Raw genomic sequence first — 14,481 nt, 5'->3', positions numbered from 1 at the left:
CCTTGTGATCCACCCACCTCGGCCTCCCAAAGTGCTGGGATTACAGGCGTGAGCCACCAGGCCCAGCCTCCTTTTCATTTTTTTTTTCTTTACTTTTGTCTGCTTTATTTCAGAGATCCAGTCTTCAAGTTCCAAGATTCTTTCCTCAGCTTGATCTCTTCTGCAGTTAATACTTGCATTGTGAAATTATTCTGGTGTTTTTCTCGGCTCAGTCATGTCAGTTAGGTTCTGTTTTATGCTAGCTACTTTGTCTGTTGGCTCTTGAATTATTTAATTGTGATAACTAGTTTTCTTAGATTGGGTTTTGCCATTCTACTGAATCTCAGTGATCTTTGTTCCTAGCCATAATCTGAATTACATTCTGTCATTTCAGCTAGCTCAGTCTGGTTAAGCATCCTTGTTGGAGAACTAGTGTGTTTGTCTGGAGGACATAGACTCTGGCCATTTGAGTTGCCTGAGTTCTTCCATTGGTGCTTTGTCATCTCTGCATGTGAGTGTGTTCCTTTAATCGCAGTGTGGATTGAGTACAGTCAGCAGACTTCTTTTCTGGATGTTTTCACAGGGCTGAGGCTTTGTTCATGGTCTCTATTTATAGCTGACTTCTTGTCTTTTGTTACACAGGGCAGTATGTTAGTGAGGTATTTTTGGTGTTGAAGCTTTGGGGTGTAAACCAGTAGGTGGCACTTAGGTGTACTGGTCAGTTGGTAGGCTCTTTCTTGGTCATGTGGCCACCTTCTATTTCCTCACATTTGCAGCCATGGTGCCTCTCAAACCACTGAAAGTGTGGGCTCCTATCCCACTTGAGTGCTGGCTGTACATCGTGGCTAGGCACTCTTTGGCTGTCCACTGCACTCGGGAGCAATCTCAGGGTTTATGTTTCCTCACCAATTTGTAGGAAACAGAGGAAGGAAACTTAGCAGTGATTATGGACAAGGGTCTTTTATTTGTCTCCTGGGAGCTCTACCCCAGAGAGATGCAGGTCAGCAACTGCTCAGTGTGATTATCCTAGGATGTGGGGTGTGTGCTGTAAGACCAAGCCAGGGGTTCCTTGTCTGGTGATGAGCAGAGGAGTGGATGAGACCCAAGTGAGACAGACTGGCCTCCTCTCCTTGAGTTGACTGCAGCTTGTTGAAGGGTGGATAAGGCCCTTAGAGTCTTTGCTTCCTCATTAGTCTGGGGGTGGTGGGGTAGTACCACTGCAGAGGCAATGGCAGATGGGCTTTCAGCTGCTCCTGGGGGCTCCACTTCTGAGAAACGTGGAGCCACTGTTACTGGCAGTGTTCAGCCAGTGGAGACGGGTAGCTGCACTGCTGGTGTGAGCTTTGAGCTCTGCTTGTTGGGGAGCAGGAGGTTGAAAGCTCAATGGGAGGAGAGACTGTTCTCCTCTCCATATGATGACTGTGGCATGCTGTAAGCTTGGGCGTAGCCCTCAGGTTCTTTATTTCGTCCCCCAACTGAGGGTAGCAGGAATAGAACCACTGCTGTGACAGTGGCAGTGGGGTTGTCAGATGTCTCTGGGAACCTCTCCCTAGGGAGGTTCCAGGCCACTACCACTGGGTATGCTCAGCCATGGGTGGGAGTGACTATTCTGTGGTCATGAGCTGGGGGCCCTGCCTGGTGAGGAGTATGGGATGGAGATTCCAAGGGAAGAGGGGCTGGACTCCTCCACATGTGGCTTCAGTATGCTGGAGGTGCCAGCATCCTGATTAGGCTCTTTGTTCCTTCCCCAGCCTGAGGGCTGTTAGGGTGGTACCACTGCGACTGCAGTAGCAGAGGGGTTAGGGGCTGACTCTGGGATTCCTCCTGAGATAAATGCTGAGCTGCCTCTGATTGAAGTGGTCAGGTGGTGGCAGGATGGTTGTGTTGGAGTTCCAGGTCAGACCGCCTGCCCAGTAAGGAGAATTGAGAATCCAGACCACTTCCCTGGCTGGTGGAGGCTCCCTGGCTCTGTGCTGCTCCTGAGTGGGTGGTTGTCCTACCTTGCTTTTCTCCATTCTCCCTGGTTCAAGTTGTTTCCTTGATGAATCCCAATATGTGTACCTGGATGTTTAAGTTGAAGGTGCTGTATTCATCCCCATCTATTAAAAATATTTTAGTGGAATTGTTTATAGCAAATATTCAAAACAAAATTTGAGGGCTACTTTATATAACATGAAATTATTTGTTTGAAGAGGACACTGTCTGAAGTGGAGAGACTGTAAATTTTATCTATCTATCTATCTATCTATCTATCTATCTATCTATCTATCACAGTTTCTTTTCTTTATGTTGGACAGTTAGGTTGATTTTATATCTTGGCTATTGTGAGTAGTACTGCAATAAACATGAGAATGCAGATATCTCTTCAACATACTGTGTTTGTTTTCTTTGGATATGTCCCTAGTAGTAGGATTGATGGATCATATGGTAGCTCTATTTTTTTATTTTTTGAGAAACCTCCACGTTGTTTTCCATAATGGCTTTACTAATTTACATTCCCATTAACAGTGTACAAGAGCTCACTTTTTTAATATTCTCACCAACACTTGTTTTCTTTTGTTTTGTTTTTTCATCATAGCCATTCTAAAAAGTGTGAGGTGATACTTCATTGTGGTTTTAATTAACATTTCCATGATGATTAGTGATGTTGATCTTTTTTTCATGTCCCTGTTAGCCATTTACATGTCTTCTTTTTTTCTCTCTCTTTTTTTATTGCATTTTAGGTTTTGGGGTACATGTGAAGAACATGCAAGATTGTTGCATAGGTACACACATGGCAGTGTGATTTGCTGCCTTCCTCCCCTTCACCTATATCTGGCATTTCTCCCCATGCTATCTCTCTCCAACTCCCCACCCACCACTGTCCCTCCCCTATTTCCCCCCGACAGACCCCAGTGTGTAGTGCTCCCCTCCCTGTGTCCATGTGTTCTCATTGTTCAACACCCACTTATGAGTGAGAACACGCAACGTTTGATTTTCTGCTCTTGTGTCAGTTTGCTGAGAATGATGGTTTCCAGGTTCATCCATGTCCCTACAAAGGACACGAACTCATCATTTTTGATGGCTGCATAATATTCCATGGTGTATGTGTGCCACATTTTCCCTGTCCAGTCTATCATCGATGGGCATTTGGGTTGGTTCCAGGTCTTTGCTATTGTAAACAGTGCTGCAATGAACATTCGTGTGCACGTGTCCTTATAGTAGAACGATTTATAATCCTTTGGAATATATACCCAGTAATGGGATTGCTGGGTCAAATGAAATTTCTATTTCTAGTTCCTTCTTCTTTTGAGAAATGTCTGCTCAAGTCTTCAGTCTATTTTTTAATTGGGTTGTTTGTTTTCTTGCTATTGAGCTGTTTGAGTTTATTAAATATTTTAGATTATAATCCCTTCTCAGATATATGGTTTGCAAGCATTTTCTCTCATTTTGTAGGTTGTCTCTTCACTCTGTTAATTGTTGGCTGTGCAGAAACTTTTTAGTTTGTAATCCTGCATGTCTATTTTTGCTTTAATTGCCTGTGATTTCAGAGTCATTTCCAAAAAACCACTGTCCAAACAAATGTCATGGGGTTTTCTCTTATGTTTTCTCCTAGTAGATTTAGTTTCAAGTCTCACATTTAAGTCTTTAATCCATTTTTATTTTTGCATATAGTGTGAGATAAAGGTCTAATTCTATTTTGCATGTGGATATACAGTTTTTCAGCATGATTTTCTGAAAAGAGTATCCTTCCCTCATGTGTTCTTGGCATTTTTGTCAAAATTATTTGACCAGAAATGCATGGATTTATTTCCTTGCTGTCTATGTTTCAGTAGTCTGTGTATCTGCTTTTATGCTAGTACTATGCTGTTTTGATTACTATAGCTCTGTAATATATTCTGAAATAAGCTATTGTGATACCTTCAGCTTTGTTAGCAATAATAAAATAAAATAAAATAAAATAACTTGGAAATAAATTTATCCAAGGAGGTGAAAGAGCTATACACTGAAAACTAGTACACTGATGAAAGAAATGGAAGAAGATATAAATAAATGGAAAGGTGGATCATGTTCATGGATGGGAAGACTTAATGTCAAAATGTCCATACTGCCCAAGCACACTGCAGATTCAGTGAATCCCTATCAAAATTTCAATAACATTTTTTTCACAAATATAGAAAAAAAATACTAAATGTCACATGTAATCACAAAATACTGAATATCCAAAGCAATCTTGAGCATAAAAGTGGTCTTCAACTTATAAACAAAATGTGTTCCAAAAGATAATTTATAATTTTTCTCTTCTTTGGATAACGTGTTTTGTGTTTTAGGTTTGCACATGTTTGTACAGTTTAGGTCATTCATCACTGAGTACTCACTCCACAAATATGTTTTTGAGAGTATTCTATCTAGTGCTATCTCTGCTGAGAAAATGGTAGTAAAGGCTTCTGGAAAGAAGAAAAGGAATATACCAGAGGGGAAAGCAGACATGAGATTACTGTTAGACGAACACCCCCGACCCCATGTGCCACTCTGGCTGAGCCCTCCCCTTGTACACTGGTGCCTGTCTTCTCTTGTCTTCTCAAAACAGCACTTTAGTACCTCTCCCTTTTCACTTCACCATCATGACTGCTTCTCTATTGGGTCATATCCACTGGCATATAAACATATTTTTTGTACTTCCTGTCTTAAAAGAAACACCTTCTCTTAACCAAATTCCTCCAAGAGCTCATATCATATTTTTCTGTTCCATCTCACGGCAGAATTTCTTAAAAATACTGACCATACTCTTTAATTTATCTCCTCATCTCATCTTTTGAAACTCAGCTCAGGCATCATCCTAACCCAGAAGTCCTCTAGGATGCTCTGAGTCTAAGACAGACTACCTTCCTTTGTCTTATGCTAACTCCTGGACTCTATGCATCATGGCTATCACCACTTTCTATTGTGATGGCCTGCACACTGGCTGCTTCTGTCATTCAACTATAAAGAGCACCTGAACAGACACAATATCTCAAAATACTGAGTCCTGAGTGCCTAAAATAATGTCTGGAAAATTACAAATGAATGAAAAATGTTGATGAATGAAGTGAATCTTAAAAGATGAGCAAGAGTACAGTGGGAGCCAAGAGAAGAGTGTTCCAGGTAAAAGAAACAGAATGTGTAAGAACATGAAGTCTAGAAAGAATGTGACAGGTACATTCAGCCTTAGTCATTTAGTAGAGTAGCAGCATAGGTGTGTATGTGTCAGGATAAAGGAAGCTATAGTAAAATTTAGTCCTGAGCTGTTAAGAGTCTTCTATCATATATCAGAGGAATTAGACTATATCTTACTCAAATTAAGAATTTATAAAGGAAATATAAACTGAGCAAACTAACACAGGAACAGAAAACCTAACATCACACATGTTCTCACTAATAAGTGGGAACTGAACAATGAGAACACATGAACACAGGGAGAACTACAACACACACTGGGGCCTGAAGCCAGGGCCGGGGGGGTGCAGGGGGAGGGAGAGCATCAGGATAAATAGCTAATGCATGCTGGGCTTAGTAGCTAGGTGATGGGTTGAAATGTGCAGCAAACCACCATGACACACATTTACCTATGTAACAAACCTACACATCCTGCACATGTATCCCGGAACATAAAATAAAATAATATAAGCTGCATAATAAGTGGTCAAATTTTCATTATAGTAATGCTTACTAATATTTATTGTTCTACCTTCTGTCATTAATACACACTTAAAAAATTTTACTTACCCAGGTTTTATAACTAATAAATAGTAGAATACACATTCAAAACCCAATCTCTCTGAGTATAGAAGACATATTCTAAACTCAATATTGAATCCTGAAGGTCAGTTTGGCAACAGCATGGTAGGTTAGAGAAAAGCACCAGTTATGAGGCAATTACAACAGGCCGTATGACAAATAATGACAGTGTAAACTTAAGCCAAACTCTTTGAGAGCAAGAACCGTATCTTTTTTCACCGTGCACTGGCATGACGGGCTTGACACATTTAGGTGCTTTAATAAATACTTTCTGAACAAACTGAAATATGACTTGGAACAGGAAAAAAGTAACCAATTTAATAAGAGTTGGCATTTGGGAGGTAAGTGGTCAGGATTAGCGAGAGGAAGAAGTTAAAGAAGACTGGTTTCTAGTAGAGGCGATAAAGTGTATTGCGATGCCATCAACTGAGACATGAAACATCAGAGAAGAGCAGGTTTGGTCAGTGAGGTGGGTGAGGTGGTGGTGAGGAGGATGGTTCCGTTTTAAGTACCTATGTAATGCTTGGATGGAGATGTCTGGTGGATAACTGGAAATATAGATCTGGAGTTCAAAAGAAGAGTTCAATCTGAAGGTAGCCATCAGTATGTGGGTAGGAATCAAAATAGACACTAAAAGAACCAAATCCGTGGATATAACTTCATAGGCAAAATGTGAAATATGAAGAGATGTCGAAGAATTAAATCTGAACCACACTGATATTTTAATGATGTCCAGAGAGTGCTGAACCTGTAACTGGCACCGGGAAAAAGTAACAAATTTCAGAAAAAAAGAGTGCCATCAAAGACAACGAGGGAGGGCCAAGATGGAGAGAGTGGTTCGCTGTCAGATTCTGCAGGAGTCCTTACTTAAAAGTATCAGTTGGAAAAGGAAACAGAAACCACTGCAGGTGTTTTAAGCAAGAAGGATTGAACTCACAGATTGAACTGCTTATAAAATTGTTAGAAGTGGTAGCATCTAAACTGGGCTTCCCGATTAATGCAGAAGTGCCCCCTATCTCCACATTAGGACCCAGGCTGATGGCAACTCCACCATCTGGAATGTCTCTGGTTTGCCAGACATTGCAAGGGGAGGGGAGTAAAGAGGAAGCTTCTGTTTCCTAAAACTTCTGTCCAAATGGCAACACCCAACTGCAGGAAGCAGGGGCATGCTGTCCTACCGTGCACCCAGGAGGGGAAGTGTGGTCATAGCGAGCATATCACAGGCAAGTCAACCTCCTGTCCCTCACTTTCTTCATTTGTAATTCTTCTCTGGCATTTATCTCTTAGGCTTGTTAGAGAGTTAAACTAATGTATACAAGATGCTGCAAATGGTAATACTGATCTATAGTAAACCCTAAATTATTTTTAAGCATTATTGTGTTTTTCTATGCCTTTTTCTTACCTCTCTTCTCCTCCATTGCCTCTCTTCCAGTCCTGGACTTGCTGTGTCCAGCCTGCATTTTATTCTGGTCTGCCAGTGAATTCACTCTCCCAAGGCAAATAGCCCCTTTCTCCACCCACCACCCACAAATCCATTGCTAGGAAAAAGAGAACATAAAATATATCTTCTCCCTTATCAAAATAAATTAGGTATGTCTCTTAAAAGATGACAACTCAGGAAGGTTATTAAATTATATCTAGTAAACTGCCCTCTGTCCCCTGCCTCTCCTAATGGATCTCAATGGCTAGTCTGCAACAGCCACTAAAAAATAATTTTGAGCAGACTGATTCTATAGCTGCTATCAGCTGCTACAGGGATTTTCACTTCTAATCAACCTCAAAGTGCTTGGAACTGCCTACTCTCCCTTCTAGCAGCTCAGGCAGGGAAGAATGGGTGCAATCTTTCTTCTCCCTGTAAATTCAGTTTCACTCTAAATCAGGGAATTGTATGCCTTCATGAACCTATTTCTGTCCTATCCACAAGAGCAACAGAATCCATCACAGCTGCAGCCTAGAAGGGGAAGTGTCCTGAGTACAAACAGCTGCCTTCCCCGCTAGCACCAGGAGAAAAGCAGAGGAATTTATAGAGCCACACTTGGTCAGGGAAGAGATTTAGTCATTCCCTGGAGCCCAAGAGAACCTTTTTGCCTCCCTCTTCTCACTCCACACCCCACTTTCTCTGATTCCTCAGCTCTACAGCAGTCTGAGGCAAGATGGGTGGTGCCCCTTCTTCCCTAAGGGTTTCCTTTTCCCCCAGACTCTTGGGATCAAAGATATCCTTTTGGGAATTTTTGACAATGACAAAAAACATCCGGCAACTGAACATCCCTTTCTGGTTCTGACCTTTCATTCTTGAAGAAGGAAGAGTGGCATTATTTTTCTCCATACCTGTCATCTCCATTGGGAATACATTGTCTGGGATGTCTGAACCCTCTTACTGCTTTCCTGTAGCGAGCCTTGGAATGAAGCAAGCTACTGGCAGTAAGGCTGTCAACGTGCCAACCCTGCTCACCTTTCCAGTAACCCCTACTCCCAAGCCTGAACTCTCTACTAGGTTATGTGATGCGTGAGATCTGATTCCCACAAGATCTGTAATGGCATCAATGTCCCAAAGTCCTTGGTTGACTAACCAATGAATTAAGCATCTAGTATACCCAAATATGTCCTAGATGCTGATAATATGGAACAGACTTGATACTTGGGTTATTTCCTATTGCTCTCAAGAAGCACATTTAAAAAATTTTTATTATAAAATAATTCAAATAGTCAAAAAGTACAGCAATTAGTATAACACTAAAGAGATATAAACATCAACATTTGCCAAGTTTTTGAAGACTTTACATTAGTAAAAAAGAAAATGCTATCAATAAAATAGAGGATCTCTCTGCTAACCTGTAAATTTCCCTGTCTCCCTCTCTCCTTTCTTCCTTCTTTCTTCCCTCCATTTTTTTCCCCAAAGGTAACTACTAGCCTAGTTACCTAGTGGCCATGTATTCATAAAAAGCAACATTTTTGTTTTCTTAAAAATACACCAAAATGGTATCATACTTGATATGTCCTCTTGGATGTTTCATTTTCTGTTCAAAATGTTTTTGACATTTATTCAAGTAAATGCATGTAGAACCAATTCAATATATTCTATCAGTTGAATGTTATTTTGTTATATGAGTTTACCACAATTTATCTTTTTTGATTTTGATAATTATGTGTACTCTTCAAGGCTTTTGCTGTTAAATATAGTTCTGCAGTGAACATTCATGTATGTTTCCTTGCTTATGTGTGTGAGAATTTCTTTAGGGCAATGTTTTGTAACTTTATTTTGACAAGGATTCACAGGTAGACAACTTTTATATCATCATCTCAAGTCCAGGTGCAAACACGTATAAACACATACATAGTCATTTAACTGAAACAAACCCAAGATATATTCTCATGTTATTCTATTCTATTCCTTTTCTGTTCTATTCTGTATTCTAATTCCTGTTATATTCTACTCTCTTTTACTCCTTTTTATATGAAGTGACTGACATACTGAGTTGATTCCAGAATCCAACAATGAGTCAGGATCTAGGGTTTAAAAAACACTAACTTAATGTATATGTCCAGGAGCAGAATTGCTGGGTCTAAGAGTATGAGCATTTCAACTTCATTATATATTGCCAAGTGGCCCCCTTCATAGTAAGATGTACCCATTTTAGAGATATTAAAATATAAAATATATGCATTTTATAATCTAGGTTGTGCAATATTCTAGATACAATTTTTTCATTCATTATATGAATTTTCAGTTTTTAAATTTGTTCTTTAACTTTCTTTATGTATATTTTATCATGCAAAAGTTTTTAATTTTGGAGTAGTCAAATGTGTAAAAACGTTTTGTATAGCTAATTTAGCCTTTAAGATATTTCTACCTGATGTCATAAAGATAGTCTTCTACATCTCTTTCTGAAAATTCTTCAGCTTTGACTTTTGGCCCCAGACTTTTAATCTATCTGGGGTTGGTATTTTGTTATGGTGTGAGATAGCTATTAATGGATATCCTCAAGTATCAGGGTTTTTTCTTTAGTGATCCATTCTTTCCACATTTTGTTTGTTTGTTTAAAAATTTTTTAATTTCCATAGGTTATTGGGGAACCGGTGATGTTTGTTAGATGAGTAAGTTTTTTAGTGGTGATTTGTGAGATTTTGGCACATCCATCACATAAGCAGTATACACTGCCCCCAATTTGTAGTCTTTTATCCCTTACCCACTTCCCATCCTTTCCCCCAAGTCCCCAAAGTTCATTGTGTCATTCTTATCCCCTTGCATCCTCATAGCTTAGCTCCCACTTATGAGGGAGAACATACGATGTTTGGTTTTCCATTCCTGAGTTACTTCACTTAGAATAATAGTCTCCAATCTCATCCAGGTTGTTGCAAATGCTATTAATTCATTCCTTTTTGACTGGCTGAGTATTATTCCATCATATATATGTATATTCCATGGAATATATATATATGCATATATATGTATGTGTATATGTGTGTGTGTATACACACACATACACACACACACACACACACACACACCCCACAGTTTCTTTATCCACTCATTGATTGATGGACATTTGGGTTGCTTTCACATTTTTGCAATTATGAATAATGCTGCTATAAACATACTTGTGCAAGTAACTTTTTCCTAAAATGACATCTTAATTTTTCATAAAATGGTAGATACCCAGTAGTGAGATTGCTGGATCAAATGGTAGCTCTACTCTTAGTTCTTTAAGGGATCTCCACACTGTTTTCCATAGTTGTTGCACTAGTTTACATTCCCACCAGCAGTGTAGAAGTGTTCCCTGTTCACCATATGCATGCCAACATCTACTATTTTTTAATTTTTTGATTATGGTCATTTTTATAAGAGTAAGGTGATATCACATTGTGGTTTTGATTCACATTTCCCTGATCATGGGTGAAGTTGAGCATTTTTTCATATGTTTGTTGGCCATTTGTATATCTTCTTTTGAGAATTATCTATTCATGTCCTTGGCCAAATTTTTGATGGGATTGTTTGTTTTTTTCTTGCTAATATGTTAGTTCATTGCTGATTCTGGATATTAGTCCTTTGTTATATGTACAGATTGTGAAGATTTTCTCCCACTCTGTGAGTTGTCTATTTACTCTACTGACTATTTCTTCCGTGTGCTAAACCTCTTTAGTTTAATTAAGTCCCAGCTACTTATCTTTGTTTTTATTGCATTTGGTTTTGGGTTCTTGATCTTGAAATCCTTGCCTAAGCCAATGTCTATAAGGGTTTTTCCAATGTTATCTTCTAGAATTTTTATAGTTTCAGGTCTTAGATTTAAGTCCTTAATCCATCTTTAGTTGATTTTTGTATAAGGTGAGAGATGAGAATCCAGTTTCATTCTCCTACATGTGACTTGCCAATTATCCCAACACCATTTGTTGAATAGGGTATCCTTTCCTTGCTTTATGTTTTTGTTTGCTTTGTTAGAGATTGGTTGGCTGTAAGTATTTGGGTTTATTTCTGGGTTCTCTATTCTGTTCCATTGGTCTATGTGCCTACTTTTCTACTAGTACCATGCTGTTCTGGTGACTATGGCCTTATAGTACAGTTTGAAATCAGGTAATATGGTGATTCTAGATTTGTTCTTTTTGCTTAGTCTTGCTTTGGCTATCTGGGCCTTTTTGGGTTCTATATGTATTTTAGGATTGTTTTTACTAATTCTGTGATGAATCATCATGGTATATTGATAGGAATTGCATTGAATTTATAGATGGCTTTTGGCAGTATGGTCATTTTCACAATATAGATTCTACTCATCCATGAGTATGGGATGTGTTTCCACTTGTTTGTGTTGCCGATTTCTTTCAGTAGTGTTTTGTAGTTTTCCTTGTAGAGATCTTTCATCTCCTTGGTTAGGTATATTCCCAAGTTTTGTTTTCTGGGTTTGTTGTTGTTGTTGTTTGTTTTGTTTTTGCAGCTATTGTAAAACAGGTTAATTTCTTGATTTAGTTCTCAGCTTGGTCGCTGTTGGTATATAGAAGAGCCACTGATTTGTGTACATTAATTTTGTATCAAGAAACTTTGCTGAATTGTTTTATCAGTTCTAGGAGCTTTCTGGAGGAGTCTGTAGGGTTTTCTAGGTAAACAATCATGTCATCAGCAAACAGCAACAGTTTAACTTCCTCTTTGCCAATTTGGATGCCCTTTATTTCTTTCTCTTGTCCGATTCCTCTGACTAGAACTTCCAGTAATATGTTGAAGACTAGTGGTGAGAGTGGGCATCCTTGTCTTGTTCCAGTTCTCAGAGGAAGTGCTTTCAGATTTTATCCATTCAGTATTATGTTGCCTGTGGTTTTGTCATAAATGGTTTTTATTATATTGATATATGTCCCTTGTATGCCAATTTTGCTGAGAGTTTTAATCATAAAAGGATGCTGGATTTTGTCAAATGCTTTTTCTGCATCTATTGAGATGATCATGTGATTTTTGTTTTTAATTCTGTTTATGTAGCATATCACATTTATTGAGTTGCGTATGTTAAACCATCCCTGCATACCTGGCATAACACCCACTTCATCATGGTGGATTATCTTTTTGATATGTTGTTGAATTTGGTTAGCCAGTATTTTGCTAAGAATTTTAGCATATATGTTCATCAGGGATACTGTTCTGTAGTTTTCTTTTTTGGTTATGTCCTTTCCTGGTTTTGGTATTAGGGTGATACTGGCTTCATAGAATGCTTTAGGGAGGGGTCCCTTTTTCTCTAACTTTGAAATAGTGTCAATATGATTGGTACCAATTCTTTGAATGTCTGGTAGAATTCCGCTGTGAATTCATCTGTCTGGACTTTTTTTTTTCGTTAATAATTTTTAAATTACCATTTCATTCTCCCTGCTTGTTGTTGGTCTGTTCAGGTATCTAATTCTTTCTGATTTAAGCTGGAGAGTTGTATCTTTCCAAAAATTTATCCAGCTCCTCTAGGTTTTCTGGTTTATGCACATAAAGGTTTTCATAGTAGCCTTGAATGATCTTTTGTATTTCTGTGGTGTCAGTTGTAATATATTCTGTTTCATTTCTAATTCAGCATATTTGAATTTTCTCTCTTCTTTTCTTGGTTAATCTTGCTAATGGTTTGTCAATTTTATTAATATTTTCAAAGAACCAGCCTTTGTTTCATTTACCTTTTTTATTTGTTTGTTTGTTTCAATTTCATTTAGTTCTGCTCTGATCTTGGTTATCTCCTTTCATCTGCTTGGTTTGGGTTTGGTTTGTTCTTGTTTCTCCAATTCCTGAAGTGTGACCTTACATTGTCTGTTTGTGGTCTTTCTGACTCTTTAATGTAGGCATTTAGGTCTATGAGCTTTCCTCTTAGCACTGCCTTTGCTGTATCCCAGAGGTTTTGATAGTTTGTGTTACTATTGTCATTCAGTTTGAAGAACTTTTTAATTTCCATCTTGATTTCATGTTTGACTCAGTCATCATTCAAAGCAGGTTATTCAATTTCCATGTATTTGCATGGTTTTGAAGGTTCCTTTTGGAGTTGATTTCCAGTTTTATTCCACTGTGGTCTGAGAGAGTACTTGATAGAATTTTCATTTTTTAAAAGTTTGTTGAAGGTCATTTTGTGTCCCATCACATGGCCTATCATGGAGAAAGTTTCATGCACTGTTGAATAGTATGTATATTCTGTAGTTGTTGGGTAGAATGTTGTATATATATATATATATATATTAAGTCCATTTGTTCTAGAGTATAGTTTAAATCCATTTTTTTGTTGTTATTGACTTTCTGTCCTGATGGCCTGTCTAGTGCTTTCAGTGGAGTATTGAAGTCCTCCACTATTATTATGTTGCTATCTCATTTTTAGGTCTATTAGTAATCATTTTATAAAGTTGAGAGCTCCAGTGTTAGGTGCGTATATATTTAGGATTGTGATATTTTCCTGTTGGACAAGGCCTTTTATTATTACATAGTGTCCCTTTTTGTCTTTTTAAACTGCTATTTCTTTAAAGTTTGTTTTGTCTGATATAAGAAAAGTTACTCCTGCTCACTTTTGGTGTCCATTTGCATGAAATGTCTTTTTACCCCTTTACCTTAAGTTTATGTGAGTCCTTATGTTTTAAGCGAGTCTCTTGAAGGAAGCAGATAGTTAGTTGGTGAATTTTTATCCATTCTGCAATTCCATATCTTTTAACTAGAGCATTTAGGCTGTTTACGTTCAACGTTGGTACTGAGATGTGAGGTACCATTCCATTCATCATGCTGTTTGTTGCCTGTAAACCTTAGCTTTTTTTTTAATGTATTTTTGTTTTATAAGTCCTGTGAGACTTTTTGCCTTAAAGGGGTTCTGTTTTAATATGTTTTCAGGATTTGTTTCAAGATTTAGAGCTCCTTTTAGCAGTTTTTGTAGTGGTGGCTTGATAGTGACAAATTCTCTCAGCATTTGTTTGTCTGAAAAAGACTGTACTTTTTCCTTCATAGATGAAGCTTAGTTTCACTGGATACAAAATCCTTGGTTGCTAATTGTTTTGTTTGAAGAGGCTGAAGATAGGGCCCAATCTCTTCTAGTTTGTAGGGTTTCTGCTGAAAAATCTGCTGTTAATCCTATAGGTTTTTCTTTATAGGTTACCTGGTGCTTTTGCTTCACAGTTCTTCAGATTCTTTCTTTCATCTTAACTTTAGATAACCTGATGACAATGTGCCTAGGTAACGATTTTTTTGCATTGAATTTCCCAGGTGTTCTTTGAGCTTCTTGTATTTGAATGTCTAGATCTCTAGCAAGGCCAGGGAAGTTT

Source organism: Sapajus apella, unplaced genomic scaffold (assembly GCF_009761245.1).
Source record: "Sapajus apella isolate SASKATOON/1434 unplaced genomic scaffold, GSC_monkey_1.0 scaffold6, whole genome shotgun sequence".
Lineage (NCBI taxonomy): Eukaryota > Metazoa > Chordata > Mammalia > Primates > Cebidae > Sapajus > Sapajus apella.
This window is presented reverse-complemented; position numbering follows the sequence as displayed.